At 45.5% G+C, this 19,121-nt stretch overlaps 1 protein-coding gene across 5 annotated transcripts in view; it reads left to right on the forward strand.

The window, feature by feature from the left end:
- trim2a (tripartite motif containing 2a) overlaps positions 1–19,121 on the forward strand; it is an 80,585-nt gene that overhangs the window by 33,873 nt on the left and 27,591 nt on the right. The window contains exon 1 of one of the 5 annotated variants that reach the window (XM_052464393.1): positions 18,192–18,454. The exons of the other annotated variants lie outside the window; for them this stretch is intronic. The gene's annotated coding sequence lies outside the window, so the exon portion shown is untranslated. Of the gene's footprint in view, positions 1–18,191; positions 18,455–19,121 lie in introns of those variants that run through there. 5 annotated transcript variants of the gene reach the window in all.

Raw genomic sequence — 19,121 nt, forward strand, 5'->3', positions numbered from 1 at the left:
AGAGAGTGAACCAGGATGTGTTTCAGTTTCTGCGGTCTTATTGCCAGGCCCGGCCCGGGGGAGTGGGCGGCGTTCGTGCCCTGGGCCGAGATGGCTCAGAACTCGCTCCGTCACTCCTCCACTAACCTCTCTCCTTTCCCGTGCGTACTGGGGTACCAGCCAGTTCTGGCGCCTTGGCATCAGGGTCAGACCTAGGCTCCTGTGGTGGACGACTGGTTCAGGCGCGCGGAGGAGACCTGGGATGCTGCCCATGTTCACCTCCAGCGGGCCGTGCTGCGCCAGAAGGTGAGCGCAGACTGTCACCGCCCCAGAGGCCCCAGTGTTCGCACCAGGGGACCGGGTCTGGCTCTTGACCCGAAACCTGCCCCTCCGCCTGCCCTGCCGGAAGCTGGGGCCGCGGTTTGTGGTGCCACTTAAAGTCCTGAGGAGACTGAACAAGGTTAGTATAAACCCCTCGTTCCATGTGTCTCTCCTCAGAGAGCTGGCCCACTCCAGGAGTCTGAGGTGCGGGTCACCCCGTTACAACACTGTATTTCTGATCAATTTTATGTTATTTTAATGGACAAACAAAATAGCTTTTCTTTAAAAACCAAGGACATTTCTAAGTGACCCCAAACTTTTGAACGTGTCTGTCTCGTCTGTCTCGTCTGTCTCGTCTGTCTCGTCTGTCTCGCCTGTCTCGCCTGTCTCGTCTGTCTCGTCTGTCTGTCTGTCTGTCCGTCCTATACCCATTACTCAGTACTTTCTTGAAGCACCTTTTGGCAGTGATTACAACATTGATTCTTCTTGAGTATGACGCTACAACACATATGTCAGAGTCAAGGCCCGCGGGCCACATCCGGCCCGCGAGAAGGTTTTTTACGGCCCCTGGGATGATCTTGATTTATTATTAGAACCGGCCCGCAGACCGCAGCAAGCCGGCAGCCCGCAGATCTTTACACGCACCAATACTACATTTCCCACAATGCAACGGTGACGCACCGAGCAGTAGGCTGCTTCATTTCAATATTTATTGGCACAGCAGTTGTCAGCATCACAGTAAAATTAACTTTCAGATACCCATCAAAAATGGCAAAACGGAAGGTGGACACTGAGAACCGGGGTTTCAAACAAGGTGGGAGTCGGAGTATTTGTTCACGGAGGTAGCTGGAAAACCTGTGTGTCTTCTGTGTGGAGAAAGTGTGGCGGTACTGAAAGAGTATAATCTGAGACGACATTATGAAACGAAACACGCGGACAAAAACAAGAATATGGACATGGAACAAAGGCTACAAAAGGCAGAGGAATTAAAACGAGGCCTCAAATCTCGACAGGCTCTGTTCAAAAAGCCAAATCACAAGGCCAGGCTGCTGTCAAGGCCAGTTTTATTTTGGCAGAAGAGATCGCTAAATCAGCCCGGCCATTTACGGAGGGGATTTCATCAAAAACTGCATGATTAAAGTTTGTGACGAAGTTTGCCCAGAAAAAAGGCAACTCTTTTTAAATGTGAGTCTGAGCAGAAACACCATTGCCGAGAGAGTAGACCAGTTGTCCATCAATCTAAAAGAGCAGCTTGTGAAAAAGGGAAAAGATTTCATTGCATATTCCTTGGCTGTGGATGAGAGCACCAAAACATTTCTGACATTGCCCAGTTGTCAATTTTCATCCGCGGAGTGGACTCCAGCCTAAGCGTGACAGAGGAGTTTTTGGCTTTACGTCCTATGCATGGCACAACTACGGGGCATGATTTGTATGAAGAGGTGTCAAGATGTGTAAATGAGATGGAGCTGCCTTGGGAAAAACTCGTGGGTTTGACAACCGACGGAGCACCTGCGATGTGTGGACACAGGAGCGGACTGGTGGCGAAGATACGGGAAAAGATGCAAGAGGAAAACGCGACAGGTGAGCTGACAGCTTATCATTGTATCATACACCAGGAAGCGTTGTGCGGTAAAGCCTTGAAAATGGAGCATGTAATGAGCATCATCACGCGCACAGTTAACTTTATCAGAGCCAAAGGTTTGAATCACCGCCAGTTCAAGGCATTTCTGACGGAGTTAGAAACGGAGCATGGTGATTTGCCTTATCACACAGAGGTGCGATGGCTAAGCCAGGGAAAGGTGCTTCAAAGATGTTTCGAGCTTCGTGAGGAGATTTGTCTGTTCTTGGACAGCAAAGGGAAAGACACAACACAACTCCGAGACGAAATGTTTCTGTGTGAAATGGCTTTTCTGTGTGACATTACGAGTCATCTGAATGCAATGAACTTGCAGCTGCAGGGTCGGGATCGTGTCATCTCTGATATGTACAGTACAGTGAAGGCATTTAAAACCAAACTGACTCTGTGGGAGACGCAGATGCGGAAAGAAAATTTGAGCCACTTTCCCAGCTGCCAGACCATGAAAGAGAAGCTCTCTACCAGTGCGTTCCCGAGCGCACAGTTGGCTGATAAAATAGGTATGCTTGCCGCTGACTTTCGACGCCGATTTGCTGACTTTGAAGCACAAAAAGCAGGTTGGAACTGCTCAACCCATTTGCTGTTGACGTGGAAAGCTCACCACCAAACCTCCAAATGGAGTTGATTGACCTCCAATGCAATGATGCACTGAGGGCAAAATATGCGGCAGTGGGTGCTGCGGAGTTCGTTTCCTCCCGACACAATGCCCCAGCTGCGCATCCAGGCTGCTCAAACGTTGTCTATGTTTGGCAGCACATACCTGTGTGAACAACTGTTTTCTTTGATGAACTTGAACAAAACATCACACAGAAGTCGACTTACTGCTGAACACCTCCACTCAATTCTGAGGATTTCCTCAGCTCAGAGCCTTACCCCGAACATTGATGAACTTGTGGAAAAGATGGGACACCACCAAGTATCACCCTCAACCTCAAACAAGTGAACATTACTGTGCAATCACATATTTAGAGTTTTTACTCAGTTCAAGTTTAAAAGTTAAAGTTTAATATTTGTTTTCACTGCATGTTACTTCTCCTTAAACAAAGTGTTGTTTTTGATTAATAGATTTTTGCACTTTATTTTATTGTATTTCAATCCAATTATATTTAAAAAATATTTCAGTTGAGTGGATGATAGAAAATTGCTATTATTGTTTTTTTCTTTGAAGTAAATTTAGCCCACTTTTGCTAAAATAGAAAATATAGGCTACTGATGGTGCCTTGAATACCGGTTTCTTTCATTTAATGTTCATGTTATGGGGATTTTTATATAAAGGAAATTTGTCTTTTGTGTCTGTTGAAAATTAAAGATTACTGACAGAGCCATAAGAAAATATTGCTTTATTTATCTGATCATATTGGAATATATTTGTTAGGTTTTCAGTAGGTTCAATTAGGTTCACTAGACTATATGCGTCATTTAAAAATTTTTCAATGAACATTCGAACAGTCCGGCCCTCGGCTTGTAGCTAAATTTTTTATTTGGCCCTCCGTCCATTTGACTTTGACACCCCTGCGCTACAAGCTGGGAACACCTGTATTTGAGGAGTTTCTCCTATTCCCTGCAGATCATCTCAAGCTCATTCCGGTTGGATGGGGAGCGTCACCGCCCCGCTATTTTCCAGTCTCTCCAGAGATGTTCGATTGGGTTCAAGTCCGGGCTCTGGGTGGGCCACTCCAGGACATTAAAACACTTGTCCCAAAGCCACTCCTGTGTTGTCTCGGCTGTGTGCTTAATTAAGGTCGTTGTCCTGTTGAATGGTCAACCGTCGCCCCAGTCTGAGGACCTGAGCGTTCTGGAGCAGGTTTTCATCAAATATCTCTCTGTACTTTGCTCCGTTCATCTTTGCCTCGATCCTGACTCGTCTCCCAGTCCCTGCCTCTGAAAAACATCCCCCCCCAGCATGATGCTGCCACTACCATGCCTCCAGACGTGACGCTTGGCATTCAGTTCAAAGAATTCAATCTTGTTTTCATCAGACCAGAGAATCTTGTTTCTCATGGTCTGAGAGTCTTTTTGCCCTTGGCAACGCAGACGCTCATTGGCGCGCGTGAGCAGTGTGGGTGCAATAATTGAATAACATGGATTTCTAAATTTGTTTTGCAACGCTCGCACACACAACGTGCCCGGTCTGGTCAGCATGTAAGGCTGTAACATAACAAAATGTGGAAAAAGTCAAGGGGTCTGCATACTTTCCGAAGGCACTGTATATATTAAGTTGTATTCTTCAAGAATCAATGGGTACATATCATTACATTTTTTTTTAATGATGTAGCAATTGCAGATTGCCCCTTTATGGATTAATTATGTACAGTTGAAAACGGAAGTTTACATACACTTAGGTTGGAGTCATTAAAACTTGTTTTTCAACCACTTCACAAATTTCTTGTTAACAAACTATAGTTTTGGCAAGTCGGTTAGGACATCTACTTTGTGTATGACACAAGTAATTTGTTTACAGACAGATTATTTCACTAAAATTCACTGAATCACAATTCCAGTGGGTCAGAAGTTGACATACACTAAGTTGACTGTGTCTTTAAACAGCTTGGAAAATTCCAGAAAATGATGTTGTGGCTTTAGAGGCTTCTGATAGGCTAATTGACATAATTTAAGTCAATTGGAGGTGTACCTGTGGATGTATTTCAATGTCTACCTTCAAACTCAGTGCCTCTTTGCTTGACATCATGGGGAAATCAAAAGAAATCAGCCAAGACTTTTTTGTAGACCTCCACACGTCTGGTTCATCCTTGGGAGCAATTTCCAAAAGCATGAAGGTACCATGTTCATCTGTACAAACAATAGTACGCAAGTTTAAACACCATGGGACCACACAGCCGTCATACCGCTCAGGAAGGAGACTCGTTCTGTCTCCTGGAGATGAATGTACTTTGGTGTGAAAAATGCAAATCAATCCCAGAACAACAGCAAAGGACCTTGCGAAGATGCTGGAGGAAACAGGTACAAAAGTATCTATATCCACAGTACAACGAGTCCTACATCGACATAACCTGAAAGGCCGCTCAGCAAGGAAGAAGCCACTACTCCAAAACCGCCATAAAAAAGCCAGACTACGGTTTGCAACTGCACATGGGGACACAGATCGTACTTTTTGGAGAAATGTCCTCTGGCCATAATGACCATCAATATGTTTGGAGGAAAAAGGGTGAGGATTGCAAGCTGAAGAACACCATCCCAATCGTGAACACTGGGGTGGCAGCATCATGTGGGGGTGGGGGTGCTTTGCTGCAGGAGGGACTGATGCACTTCAGAAAATAGATGGCGTCATGACGGAGGAACATTTTGTGGATATATTGAAGCAACATCTCAAGACATCAGTCAGGAAGTTAAAGCTTGGTCGCAATTGGTCTTCCAGGTGGACAGTGACCCAGGCATACTTCCAAAGTTGTGGCAAACTGGCTTAAGGACAACAAAGTCAAGGTATTGGAGTGGCCATCACAGAGCCCTGACCCCAATCCTATAGAACGTTTGTGGGCAGAACTGAAAAAGTGTGTGTGAGCAAGGAGGCCTACAAACCTGACTCAGTTGCACCAGCTCTGTCAGGAGGGATGGGCCAAAATTCACCCAACCTATTGTGGTAAGCTTGTCGAAGGCTACCTGAAACGTTTGACCCAAGTTAAACAATTTAAAGGCAATGTTACCAAATACTTATTGAGTGTATGTACATTTCTGACCCACTGGGAATGTGATGAAAGAAATAAAAGCTGAAATAAATAATTCTCTCTTCTATTATTCTGACATTTCACATTCTTAAAATAAAGTTATGATCCTAACTGACCTAAGATGGAATTTTTACGAGGATTAAATGTCAGGAATTGTGAAAACTGAGTTTAAATGTATTTGGCTAAGGTATATGTAAACTTCCGACTTCAACTGTATGGTATTCCGCACTATGGATTCTATAGTCACTGATAATCGTGGTAGATGCCTCAATCAGATTGTATTTTTGATGTCTGCCTCACAAACTGCCTAAATGTTAACTGTCTAGAATAATTCAATGAAAAATACCTGATATGTTGGTTAGATTTGTATGCTCTAATTGCACTGATAAGTGGTCTCCTGTTAATGGTAGGTCATTTCTAGTTGTGTATACTGTCCAATTCATCTGAATGATAAGTGCTTTGTGCTAGTTGTTGATCTACAACAGTGCCGACCGATGTTTCAGGATTGATGTAGTCTTCATGAACTGTTGTCATTTTCATTTTCCATTTAATTTTAGACGAATGCTATAATTTAGCTTTGTTGCCTTCCATTGAACAATACTTGTATTCCCCAGTTAATGAAGACTCATCTTAAATCAAATAAATACTCACAGAAATTGCAGTTATTTCAACCTACACTATAACTGCGTCACAAATGGCACCCTATTTCCTATGGTTGCTCTACTTTTGACCCTATGTGCCCTGGTTAAAAGTATTGCACTATATAGGGAATAGGTTGTCATTTGGGATGCACGCCGTATGATGGGAGGACTTTAATGTCAGTCATTAAGTCCACAATGTCCTTTTGTTATTATGGTGATTTCAAAGCCCTTTTACTCCGGTCGTTGCTCAGTAACAAAGTGCACAGCATTTATGTTCCTTGTTTGTGTGGCCAGTCTAGCCATTGATAATATGTATCCCAGCCAGGTGAAGTGTATGTGCGTGTTCTGTGCATGCGTGTTTGTATGTGTGTTCAGAATTTGGCACTGCTAATAAACCTAAGCAATTAAAAACCTGTTAGGATTCCCCTTTGGAACTCTCCTAACTCACACTCTCTACAGTTCTGAAATGAATCCCTCCACTCACTGAAAACAAGCCCTGTGTCTGTCTACAGTCTCAGACAGTTAGCTGAGGTGTTAGCATGCTGCTAATGCTACTAGTGATTTCATTATGGAGCGTTGGGCCCCCTGCTCTAACCTGTTGTGTCCCTTTTGGTCACGTGTGTGTGTGTGTGTGTGTGTGTGTGTGTGTGTGTGTGTGTGTGTGTGTGTGTGTGTGTGTGTGTGTGTGTGTGTGTGTGTGTGTGTGTGTGTGTGTGTGTGTGTGTGGGTGTGTGTGTGTGTGTGTGTGTGTGTGTGACTGTGTTTGTGTCCCTCTCACGCTCTGGTTTACGTTTAGAAAATTTGGCCGGCGTCACCGTTGTGATGGTGTGACAAGGCAGTTTGTGTTGTTCCCATAGAGAGATGGAGAGAGATAGGGAGCATAGGGGGAAACAGCTGAGGTCAGTGCTCTGGAAAGAGCTGTGGGATGGAAAGGGTACCAGAGCTGAGCGGAGTATTGACATTATTGGCCAAAACTTAGAGAGGCGAGACAGGGCTGCACACGACACTGCTTTCCATTTAGACTGGTGAGTGGTATATATTATTGATGAATTTGATATTGGAGTTTGGGCTGTGGTCCAATACTTCTTCTTCTCTTCCCTTTATGTATTGTGGGTCAAACACATAGACTGTAAAAATAAAAAAAATAGGTCAAACAAGATTGGATAGATTGAAACTGGAGTTTCTAGTTAAGCGGCTTTCACATTTTTCCAATCATGTCAGATCTGATATTATTTGAAGCAAGGAAAAAATGTAGACTTTATAAACTATTCAAACAGGGTTTTGGCCTATATTTGCAGTATAAGTAATGTAACTGAACTGGGAGTGTTAATTTTGAGAGGTTGAGAGTTGGCATAAGCCTACTGTATCACATAACCTTGCTCTGAGAGGCAAAAACATCAGTTTTCTTTTTTTTTAGCGAGTGTTCTTTCCAGCCCAGTGTCTTTGTGTCCAGGGGGGTGGGGTGAAGGGATGGGGGAGTCTACAGATGCCAAACGTCATGCAGACCTCCCTCTGAATGGGTTGAAGTAATCCTCAATCTGGCGTCTGGAAGATGAGAGGGTGGACACATTTTAAAGATGCACGCACGCACGCACACACACACACACAGACAGAGCTCACAGCTGGAATGGTGAAATGGACTGACTGGGTGGTGTGGGTGCACAAGCATGGATGCACATGTACACAAACGTAATGATTGGGAATTATACCGTCCATGTTCCAAGCCAATCCTCCTACATCCCCTTTCCAGCGTCCTCACCTCCTCCACAACCCCTCTGATCTGTTTTTTTCGTTTTTTAAAATTCTCAGTAAGGGAGTAGTATCTAGTCTGTGATCTCTCTGTAGTCTCTGGTTCTCCTCACTCTGTTGTGGTTTCACAGAACTAGTTTATTCCATAGCAGCCCTATCTCCTAGCAGATGCACACAGACCAATGACACAATTTGATTGCACTGACAATGAAAACATATATCCATAAGCCCTTCTGCTATTGGCTAAAATGTTGTTTGCTGATAGGCTAACTGGCCATATTCTCTTGATTAGATGTAGTTTCATGCTGGTAATAAGTTATTATTGAAATCTTCTCATCTGCTCTGTGTTCTTTCCCCCTCGGTAAGAGTCATTATGATTTGATTCGTGTAGTGTGAAATTCTGAATCAGTGGCCTGAAATTACACACTACAATTAATTTTCCACTAGTTATGGCAATTATTATAAACGATATAGCTGTTGACGCTTGTTATGCTTTGCCTCCTGTGATTAAATTGCACCAATAATATATTTGTTTAACTGTAGATTCATCAGCTTTGTTGGTTTGGTCATTGTTTTGTTTTGCATCCCAAATGGCACCTTATGGGCACTGGTCAAAAGTACTGCACTATATACAGAATAGCGTGCCATTTTGAGAGGCAACCTTGGGGTGTATCCACCATTTTAAAATAAATTACTGTAGAGACATTTCTTTCTTTTGATCTTCTTTGGAACTAAAACAAGGCTCAAACTGGATATGATAATTTCCGTGTAAAACGTGGCATGTCAAATTGTACCAATGTGAAGTTCATAGGAGCATGTCAAATTGTACCAATGTGAAGTTCATAGGAGCATGTCAAATTGTACCAATGTGAAGTTCATAGGAGCATGTCAAATTGTACCAATGTGAAGTTCATAGGAGCATGTCAAATTGTGACCGGTATCAGGAAACTAGGTATGTCGCAAGTCACGACTTCACAGGAGAGCCGTTTGAACGTAAAAACATTTATTTTGATCAAAATGCGTTTTTTTTGTTGGCAGAAATGCCTTCTCGATATGTGAGCTTTCATGTGCCTTCATAACAAACTTTTATGCCATCTGTAAATACGAATACAGTTTTTAAATTACAAGCCAAAGGTTTAGCCAAAGAAAAACTCAGGAACCTTCCCGCTAGCCATGAATGGCTGAGATGATGAGTGGGCTGGGCATGCCGAGAGATGAGTTTCAGATTGGTCTGCAATGTAGTATCTTGACTATAAAATGAGATGCTCGTTATGCGTAGATAATCCTTTCTACTGCAGTTTTTTTCAAAAGATATAACATTAGCAATGGATAACTGCAGATATGTTGCTACTGCTCTCAATAACATTGCTGCCCTGAATTTATCAGGCTCTCAAAGGTCAGTGGGGAAAAGTTGTAATGGATTACTTTCTGGAGAACGATCGTGCCATGCTGACTCTCTCTGACTATGAAAATGAATCAGACGATGAGGAAATCCCTGATTTAGGTAAAAAAACATGTTCATTGAAGAAGACAGTGTAGAGTCTTCTGATGACAGTGATGGGGAAGAAACGGCAATCAGCAGTGTTGTCACGGAAGAAGTTGACCGAGTTTTGAAATCAGTTGAATGTCTAGTAGAAGCAGAATATGATAAGGAGATTAATAGAATTCTGCTGTTTGATTGCAAATGCATAAGGAGTCGAAAAGAGAACACAGAAGGCTGTTGTATAAAACACCTGTTTCCGGATTGCATCTTCAAACTAAGGGCAACCATGGCATCCGTGACAGAGAGGGAGAAAGATCTGATGATTCTTATGGCATTGCATTGTGAACCAGAGTGACTTGACACAACGAGCCAAGCAGGCTGTGCAAACTAAACAGAAACGACACAGGACGTCTTATTTTATGAAAGGGTTTGCAGTCTGCCATGAAGCTTTCATCCATGTATATGTACATGGCTACAGTTTCAGATATTATACGTTTCTAATTTTGTCAGAAAGCTGTTTTCATTGGAGGTTAAAGCTTGCTGTTAGCTAGCGAGCTGAAGTTTGATAGTTGGCTTGCTAGCTAACATTGAACCTATTTGCTTAACTTTAGCTAGCTATGACAATCAGTTTGTATTGCTAGTACTCTATGGATTGGGTTTATAGTTCATAGTTTAGCTAGCTGACGTTAATGTTACATGTCTAAACAAAAGACCCCAAGTTAAATCTTGCTGTTCGGTGTCTATATTTTCGAAGAATTAAGGCATATTTCAACCATTTTTTTATAATATATTTTTTTAGGAATAAGCAAAGGCTTTTGACTTCTGGTCAAACAGATGGAAAGGGAGTCTTAGAAAATCTCTACCAGAAAAAGTCTTAAAAGGTATTAGAAATACACCAAAACACAATTTTGAGGTAAAAAAAACCCTTGGCAACTAATATCAACACTTTTTTATATTTTGTTTTGGATACAGCCTTCTGTACATTTAAGAAACATTGCTTTGTGCCTCAATTCTGTCACCAAAAACCCACATATCTTTAAGATATTTTCTTTCCCTCATGAGGAGGGAGGATAATGAAAGTTCACAGAAGTAACAAGTAAAGGTAAACCTGGAGTAGTGGCGAAGCGAGTTCTGTGCCATCTCGGCCCAGGGCACAAATGCCGCCCACTTCCCCGGCCGCTCCCCCCTGGCAATAGGAATGCAGAAACCTGCCCACATCCTGGTTTACTCTCTCCACCTGCCCATTACTCTCGGGGTGAAACCCTGAAGTAAGGCTGATCCAGTCCCCCAGACGTTCCATGAACGCCTTCCAGACCCTAGACGTGAATTGGGGACCTCGATCAGACACGATATTCTCAGGCACCCCGTAGTGCCGGAAGACGTGCGTAAACAAGGCCTCCGCAGTCTGTAGGGCTGTAGGGAAACCGGGCAGAGGGAGGAGACAACAGGACTTCGAGAACCGATCCACAACGACCAGGATATCGGTGTTACCCTGTGAGAGGTTGAGATCGGTTAGAAAATCCACCGACAGGTGCGACCAAGGCTGTTGTGGAACGGGTAAGGGTGTAGCTTCCCTCTGGGCAGGTGTCTAGGAGCCTTACACTGGGCGCACCCCGAGCAGGAGGAAACATAAACCTTAGCCAAGGTAGGCCACCAGTACCTCCCGCTCAAACAGCGCACTGTCCAACCGATCCCAGGATGACCAGAGGGTGACGTGTGGGCCCAATAGATTAACCGGTCACGAACAGCAGACGGGACGTACAGACGCCCAGCGGGACACTGGACGGGAGCGGGGTCTGCATTTAACGCCTGCTCAATGTCCGCGTCCAGCTCCCATACTACCGACGCCACCAGGCAGGAGGCGGGGAGTATGGGAGTGGGATCCATGGGCCGCTCCTCTGTGTCATACAGCCAGGACAATGCGTCTGCCTTCACGTTCTGGGAGCCTGGTCTGTAGGAAAGGGTAAACACAAAAGGGGTGAAAAACATGGCCCACCTTGCCTGGCGAGTGTTCAGTCTCCTCGCTCGCTGGATATACTCCAGATTGCGGTGGTCAGTCCAGATGTGAAAAGGGTGTTTAGCCCCCTTGAGCCAATGTCTCCATGCCTTCAAAACCTTGACGACAGCCAACAGCTCCCGGTCCCCCACATCATAGTTTCGCTCCGCTGAGCTTCTTCTCGAAGAAGGCACAGAGGCGGAGCTTCGGTGGCGTACCCGAGCGCTGAGAGAGTACAGCTCCTATCCCAGCCTCGGACGCGTCCACCTCCACTATGAACGCCAAAGAGGGATCCGGATGGGCCAGCACGGGAGCCGAGGTAAACAGAGCCCTTAGGTGACCAAAATCCCTGTAAACGCACCGGGCCCCCCTTCAGCAGTGAGGTAATGGGAGCCGCTACCTGACCAAAAACCCGGATAAACCTCCGGTAGTAGTTGGCAAACCCTAAGAACCGCTGCACCTCCTTTACCGTGGTGGGAATCGGCCAATTACACACGGCTGAAATGCGGTCACTCTCCATCTTCACCCCTGTGTTGGAAATGCAGTACCCTAGGAAAGAGACGGACTGCTGAAAGAACAGGCACTTCTCGGTCTTAACGTACAGTCATGCTCCAACAGGCGACCAAGCACCCTGCGCACCTGAGACACATGCTCGGCGCGTGTAGCGGAGTGTATCAGAATGTCATCAATATACACCACTACACCCTGCCTGTGCAGGTCCCTGGAAATCTCGTCTACAAAGGCCTGGAAGACTGTTGGCGCATTCATCAACCCGTATGGCATGACAAGGTACTCATAGTGCCCTAAGGTTGTATTGAAAGCCGTCTTGCACTCGTCTCCCTCCCGGATACGCACCAGGTTGTAAGCGCACCTGAGATCTAGTTTGGCGATGAAGCGTGCCCCGTACATTGACTCAATCCCTGTGGCAATGAGCGGTAGCGGGTAACTATACCTCACAGTGATCTGGTTCATACCCCGATTGTCAATACACGGGCGCAGACCTCCTTCCTTCTTTTTCACAAATAAGAAACTTGAGGAGGCGGGTGAAGTGGATGACCGAATGTTCCCCTGACGCAGGGATTCCATAGCCTCCATCTTTTTTTATTTTTTTTTTATTTATTTTTTCACCTTTATTTAACCAGGTAGGCTAGTTGAGAACAAGTTCTCATTTGCAACTGCGACCTGGCCAAGATAAAGCATAGCAGTGTGAACAGACAACACAGAGTTACACATGGAGTAAACAATTAGCAAGTCAATAACACAGTAGAAAAAAATGGGCAGTCTATATACAATGTGTGCAAAAGGCATGAGGAGGTAGGCGAATAATACAATTTTGCAGATTAACACTGGAGTGATAAATGATCAGATGGGCATGTACAGGTAGAGATATTGGTGTGCAAAAGAGCAGAAAAGTAAATAAATAAAAACAGTATAAAAACAGTATGGGAATGAGGTAGGTGAAAAAGGGTGAGCTATTTACCTATAGACTATGTACAGCTGCAGCGATCGGTTAGCTGCTTGGATAGCTGATGTTTGAAGTTGGTGAGGGAGATAAAAGTCTCCAACTTCAGCGATTTTTGCAATTCGTTCCAGTCACAGGCAGCAGAGTACTGGAACGAAAGGCGGCCAAATGAGGTGTTGGCTTTAGGGATGATCAGTGAGATACACCTGCTGGAGCGCGTGCTACGGATGGGTGTTGCCATCGTGACCAGTGAACTGAGATAAGGCGGAGATTTACCTAGCATGGACTTGTAGATGACCTGGAGCCAGTGGGTCTGGCGACGAATATGTAGTGAGGGCCAGCCGACTAGAGCATACAAGTCGCAGTGGTGGGTGGTATAAGGTGCTTTAGTGACAAAACGGATGGCACTGTGATAGACTGCATCCAGTTTGCTGAGTAGAGTGTTGGAAGCCATTTTGTAGATGACATCGCCGAAGTCGAGGATCGGTAGGATAGTCAGTTTTACTAGGGTAAGCTTGGCAGCGTGAGTGAAGGAGGCTTTGTTGCGGAATAGAAAGCCGACTCTGGATTTGATTTTTGATTGGAGATGTTTGATGTGAGTCTGGAAGGAGAGTTTGCAGTCTAGCCAGACACCTAGGTACTTATAGATGTCCACATATTCAAGGTTGGAACCATCCAGGGTGGTGATGCTAGTCGGGCATGCGGGTGCAGGCAGCGATCGGTTGAAAAGCATGCATTTGGTTTTACTCGCGTCTACGCCTGTGACAGGGGATACACGTGACTCCTGGGAATTGCAGCATCTACCAGGAGATCTATCACACAATCACCCTGTCGATGGGGTGGTAATTGAGTCGCCTTCTTTTTAGAGAAGGCGAGAGCCAAATCGGCATATTCAGGGGGAATGTGCACGGTGGAGACCTGGTCTGGACTTTCCACCGTAGTAGCACCAACGGAAACCCCTAAACACCTCCCTGAGCACTCTCGCGACTAGCCCGTAAGAGTCCTCTGTGGCCAAGAAACAGTGGGGTCATGACATACTAACCAGGGTCGGCCTAGCACCACGGGAAACGCAGGATAGTCAATAAGGAAGAGACTAATTCTCTCCTTGTGACCCCCCGCGTCACCATGCCTAAGAGGAGCGGTGGCCTCCCTGGTCAACCCTGACCCTAATGGTCGACTATCTAAGGCATGAACGGGGAAGGGTACAGCCACGGGAACAATAGGGATCCCTAAACTATGGGCGAACGATTTATCTATAAAATTCCCAGCCTCACCTGAATCGACGAGCGCCTTATGCTGGGAATGCAGGGAAAACTCAGGGAAAGTGACATACACAAACATATGTGCAACAGAGGGCTCTGGGTGAGAATGGTGCCGGCTCATCTGGGGTGACGCCAGAGCGCCCTGCCTGCTGCCTCGGCACTGACAGGCAGTGTGACCTCTGAGGCCACAGATGGTGCACGAGCTGGAACCCCCTCCGGTCTCCCTGCGCACCGCTCCTCCCAGCTCCATGGGTATTGGAGAGCGGGTGCGAGGGGATGGAACCAACAGACCCTGATCTGAACGTCCGCGGGTAGCCAGCAGGTTATCCAGCCGGATGGACAGGTCCACCAGCTTGTCGAACTTGAAGGTGGTGTCTCTGCAGGCCAACTCCCGATAGACGTCCTCGCGCAGACTTCAACAATACTGGTCGATCAGGGCCCTGTCGTTCCATCCCGCGCCGGAAGCCAGGTGCCGAAACTCCTGGGCGCTCCTCGTCCCCTGCCTCAGATGGTAGAGGCGCTCACCTGCCGCTCTACCCTTGGGCGAGTGGTCGGCGGGTGAACTCCTCAAACTGGTCCAACGCCACATCTCCCTCTCTCCACATGGCATTGGCCCTCTCCAGGGCTTTCCTGGTGAGGCACGAGACGAGGGCGGACACCCTCTCACGGCCCAAAGGAGCCGGGTGGACGGTTGCCAGGTATAGGTCCAGTTGTAATAGGAACCCCTGGCAGTTCGCAGCCGTCCCATCATATTCCTGGGAAGGGAGAGACGAATCCCAGTGAGACCAGGAGAAGGAAAGGCGTGTAGTGGAGACCCTGGTTGTGCTGGTGGAGGCTCTGGGAGAACTCCTGTCTCTCCCAGTGGTCCATTGTCTGGACAACGCAGTCCATGGCATGGCCAAGATGGTGGACCATTGCTGCATGCTCCCGGACGCGCTCCTTCACCCGTATACCCGGTGTACCTGTTCCTGCTGACTCCATAGGTTTGGTCCTGTATTTTGTAAGGCGTGCGTACTGGCGGTAGAGAAGTCAGGCGCAGGAGAGCAAAGACTGTGTTCCAACGGTGCAGTTTAATGATAAAAATCACAGTGAACAAAACACAATAATCATAATGGGACAACACCCCAGACATAAGGTGCACAAGGTTAAATACACAACATGTCATTGCTGGGATTGAAACCAGGTGTGTGGGAAGACAAGACAAATGGAAAATGAAATGTGGATCGGCGATGGCTAGAAGACCGGTGACGTTGACCTTGATCAAATTCTGTTACCGCATTTCCATTACAGGGAGTAAATCCACTTTTAATGTAGTTCAATAACCAAAAGAGATTTTTTTCAAAGTCAATGTGTCATGTTATAGCTAACATACCATTCTTTCTGCCGAAATCACAGAATCTTAATTCGGAGCAGATATTTAAACGTATTTAAAACATTTAGATAGTTTTAGTTTTTACATGGACTCAAGGACATTTTACCCAAATTCTCTTACAAAACTTTGCCTCTGCACAGTTCTTCCAGTAAATGTGTTTTTGTAAAATGTTCAGTGTAAATTGTTAAAAGTCGCCCTTGTGCATAGAGTTGTATGGTTTGTTAAACTTTGCAATCAATGTTTTTGTTAGATTTTTTCACTTAAAATGTAAAACCAGAGACTCAACACAATTCCGTTATCATGGAATTGCCAATATCAAGCTATCCTAAAAATCCTTGCAGAAAAACATCATTATTTTGCAGTGCACGTTCTTGGCATTCCACATGCGCATTTTGGCGCGGTTACTAATGTGTTGATGACTCTTCATTCTGAGTTGTATAGTATTAGAAGCAAGAACTCCTTTGAAAGCCAGATAATGTGTGCGTCCCAAATGACACCCCTATGGGCCCTGGCCAAAAGTAGTGCCCTGCACTATATAGGGCGTAGGTTACCATTTGGGACTGAGCTTTTGTGTGCAAAGCACTGGATTGGAACACTCGCCATCAGCATGCTACACTATGAGCCTGTGGCTATGGGTCAAGTTTGGACGAGTGAGTTCTGATTCAGACCCAATAAAAGAGGAGAATCCTTTCGTTGAATACAGTCTTGTTAAGTGGATTGTTTTCTTTTCAACCCTGTTTTGGCTTTGCGTATGCTCTGTTTTTTTGGAGGCATTAAGGTATAAGAATGTGTAGCAGCATAATGGTATTGGACAAAACACTTGTTCAGTCTTCTGTCTGCACTCCTTGGAAAAGAGACTTTCTTGTTGTGCTGCATCTCGACTTAAAATGTTGCATGCAATGAATTGGATATATGCTTGTGCAATTGTGCCCTTATTGGTGCAGTTCACGCAATTCACTTCTATAAAAGCCTTTCAAGTCTCTCTGTCCATCCATCCACACATAGGCCCACATGACCTGATTCTAATTTCTCTAGATGTCTACTAGCCTCCCAAGCATCCTGGTAATCATGCAGTGCTGTCCAGAGCTGTGGTCAAGTGGATAACACTCCTGGCTAGTGCATGCCTCCTCACTGGAGACCAGGCTTCAATCCCGATCTACACCCTTTCCTCCTGTGTCTCGGTTTGCTATCTGAACTACAGATGAGAGGGAAATTCTAGCCTGAGTACCAGTCTGTTTGTTCCATCATGCCACTCCTTAGTATGACAAGGGCCAGGCTAGTGGAATTCCACTTTCCTTTTGAATCACAGTACTTAAGGACCTGCTCAATGAGGCGAGTGAGATGTACCCTTTTGATTCATTATCCAAGAGCAGAGAGGGTGGTGTCACGACCCAGTTGTGTCCCCAATGGCATCCTATTCTCTATACAGTGCACTCCTTTTGAACAGAGGCCTTAGGGACTATAATAGAGAATAGGATGCCATTTGGGATGCAGCCCCAAGTCTACGCACAAGGCTTGAATTGAGAATGAAGACTACGTTATTTTTGCCACATTTGCATACTGTCATGTTTCTGGATGCCCTCAGAATATTTTGTCATTCTAAACTGTCAAATGTTATAGGATGTTATCTAGACAGAAGCCAGCAGCTTTGCCATATCTTAGTTAGTTTGTGATCAGATGAATTGCCTTGTCATTTCTAATGCTAGTACTACCTACCGAGTTGCTGTTACCTCAATTCCCCGCTGTCGTTGTTTAGAGTTGACATTTGCGCGTGTGTGTGTATGTCCGGGTGTGTCTACGAGTCACTGTCTGTGTGAGTGTTTATTTATTTTGTGTGTGTGTGTGTGCATGCATGCATGTGCTATTGAGGCTGCCTTTTTGATCGGTCCTCAGGACCCCAAGGGGTGCAAGTTTTGGTTTTTGCCCTAGCATTACACAGCTGATTCAAAGCTTAATAATTAGTTGGTTATTTGAATCGGCCGTCTGGTGCAAAAAAAAACTAAAGTGCACCTGGACCGAGTTTAGGGGAACACTGCTCTAGTCTTTTTCACTCTCTGTAGTCTCTCTCTATCCTTCTATATCTCTTTGTCTTCTTTAATATCTCCCTGGCTTCCCCATGCCCTAATCAATGTTCATTCATCCCTGCGTCCCCCTTTCTTTTTCCCTACCTTTATCTCCATCTCCCTGTCTCTCTCTCTCTCTCTCTCTCTCTCAGCCTGTGCAGTGAGTCAGCAATATGGGTATACACACACATGCACACTGCTGCTCCCTTTGATCCTGTTAGCTTCTGCCTCATTGGTTGCTGAGCTGACCCACGCCGGCTTTTCCCTGTCTCATTGGTCACTCTTCAAGAGGCCAGCCAATCCGCTCCCTGCTGCTTGCTGATGCTGCTGCGTCCCTTTCCCAGGATCCTTTGCCAGCTCTTCTGCAGTGAGCCAGCATTAACTTGAGAGAGCGGGAGGGTGGGAGGAAGGGAGGGATGGGGAGAGGGAGGGATATATAGGGTGAGTGGAAAACAGAGGGGAGAGAGAGGGAGACAGAAAGAGGGTGATGGGAAAAAGGAAAAGTGACAGTATGAGGGAGGGAGGAAAGTGAGGGAGGGAGCGAGGGAGAGGGAAAGAGATGTAAGAGATTGATTGGCTACGAGTCCAGACATAGGTCTACACTGTTGGCTCTCACAATTAATCCTCCTCTCTCACTCTAACTCTCTGCTCTTGATATGTGTCGTCATCTCTTTTCAAGCTTACCAGCTCTTTAAGCAGCTCATAATTTCTCTGCTCCCTGGACAGGAGTGTCTTTAGAGGGCACAAGCATGCGCTGTGTTTTAAGCCAAGGATGACTCAGCGATGGTAGGGCTCCTACAGAACGCGGTGGGTAGATGGCACGGTCTTGTGTTGGCACGGGTAGCTCTGGGTGGGTGACAGTGTCACTTACTATATTGGCTTAGTGGTGACGCCTGTTGATTGCTGTGACTGAGTGTTTGGGATAGGGATTTTAGAGTGATTTATATAGTGTCTTAGCAATGTCATCACTTTCGGGCGATGCACTGTATATGCTGGAGTAATGGATTTATGGTTTCGTGTATTGATTTGATTGATTAGTATTGGGCGTTTTCAAATAGGGTCATTGTTAATGCTGATTTCTACAGATATCTATCTATGTTTTCTCATGTAAGTTGCACTCGGATTCTCTGATTGGTCAAGATAATTTGACATCTTTAACAGAAATCTACCTTTTGTCATCTGTTGCCTATGACACTCTGCTAGAAGCATATTGATGGATGAATCAGTTTATTTAGTTGCATTTCACGTTGTCTTACATAAAGATTATGTAACGGCGAGACCTCCCTTTGTGAGATGACAGGAGTTTTGTATGTGTTCTGTCTGTGTTTGGTGTTGTCTTCGTTGTGTCTGTTGTGTTGTGTCTGAGTCTTGTTGTGTCTGTGCTGTGTCTGTGTCTGAAAGAAGGATTTGTGGAACAGTTTCATAATCATCTTTCATGCACTGCAAATCCAACTAGATATGCAGGGATGTTTAA

This window comes from Oncorhynchus keta, chromosome 16 (assembly GCF_023373465.1).
Source record: "Oncorhynchus keta strain PuntledgeMale-10-30-2019 chromosome 16, Oket_V2, whole genome shotgun sequence".
Taxonomy (NCBI): domain Eukaryota; kingdom Metazoa; phylum Chordata; class Actinopteri; order Salmoniformes; family Salmonidae; genus Oncorhynchus; species Oncorhynchus keta.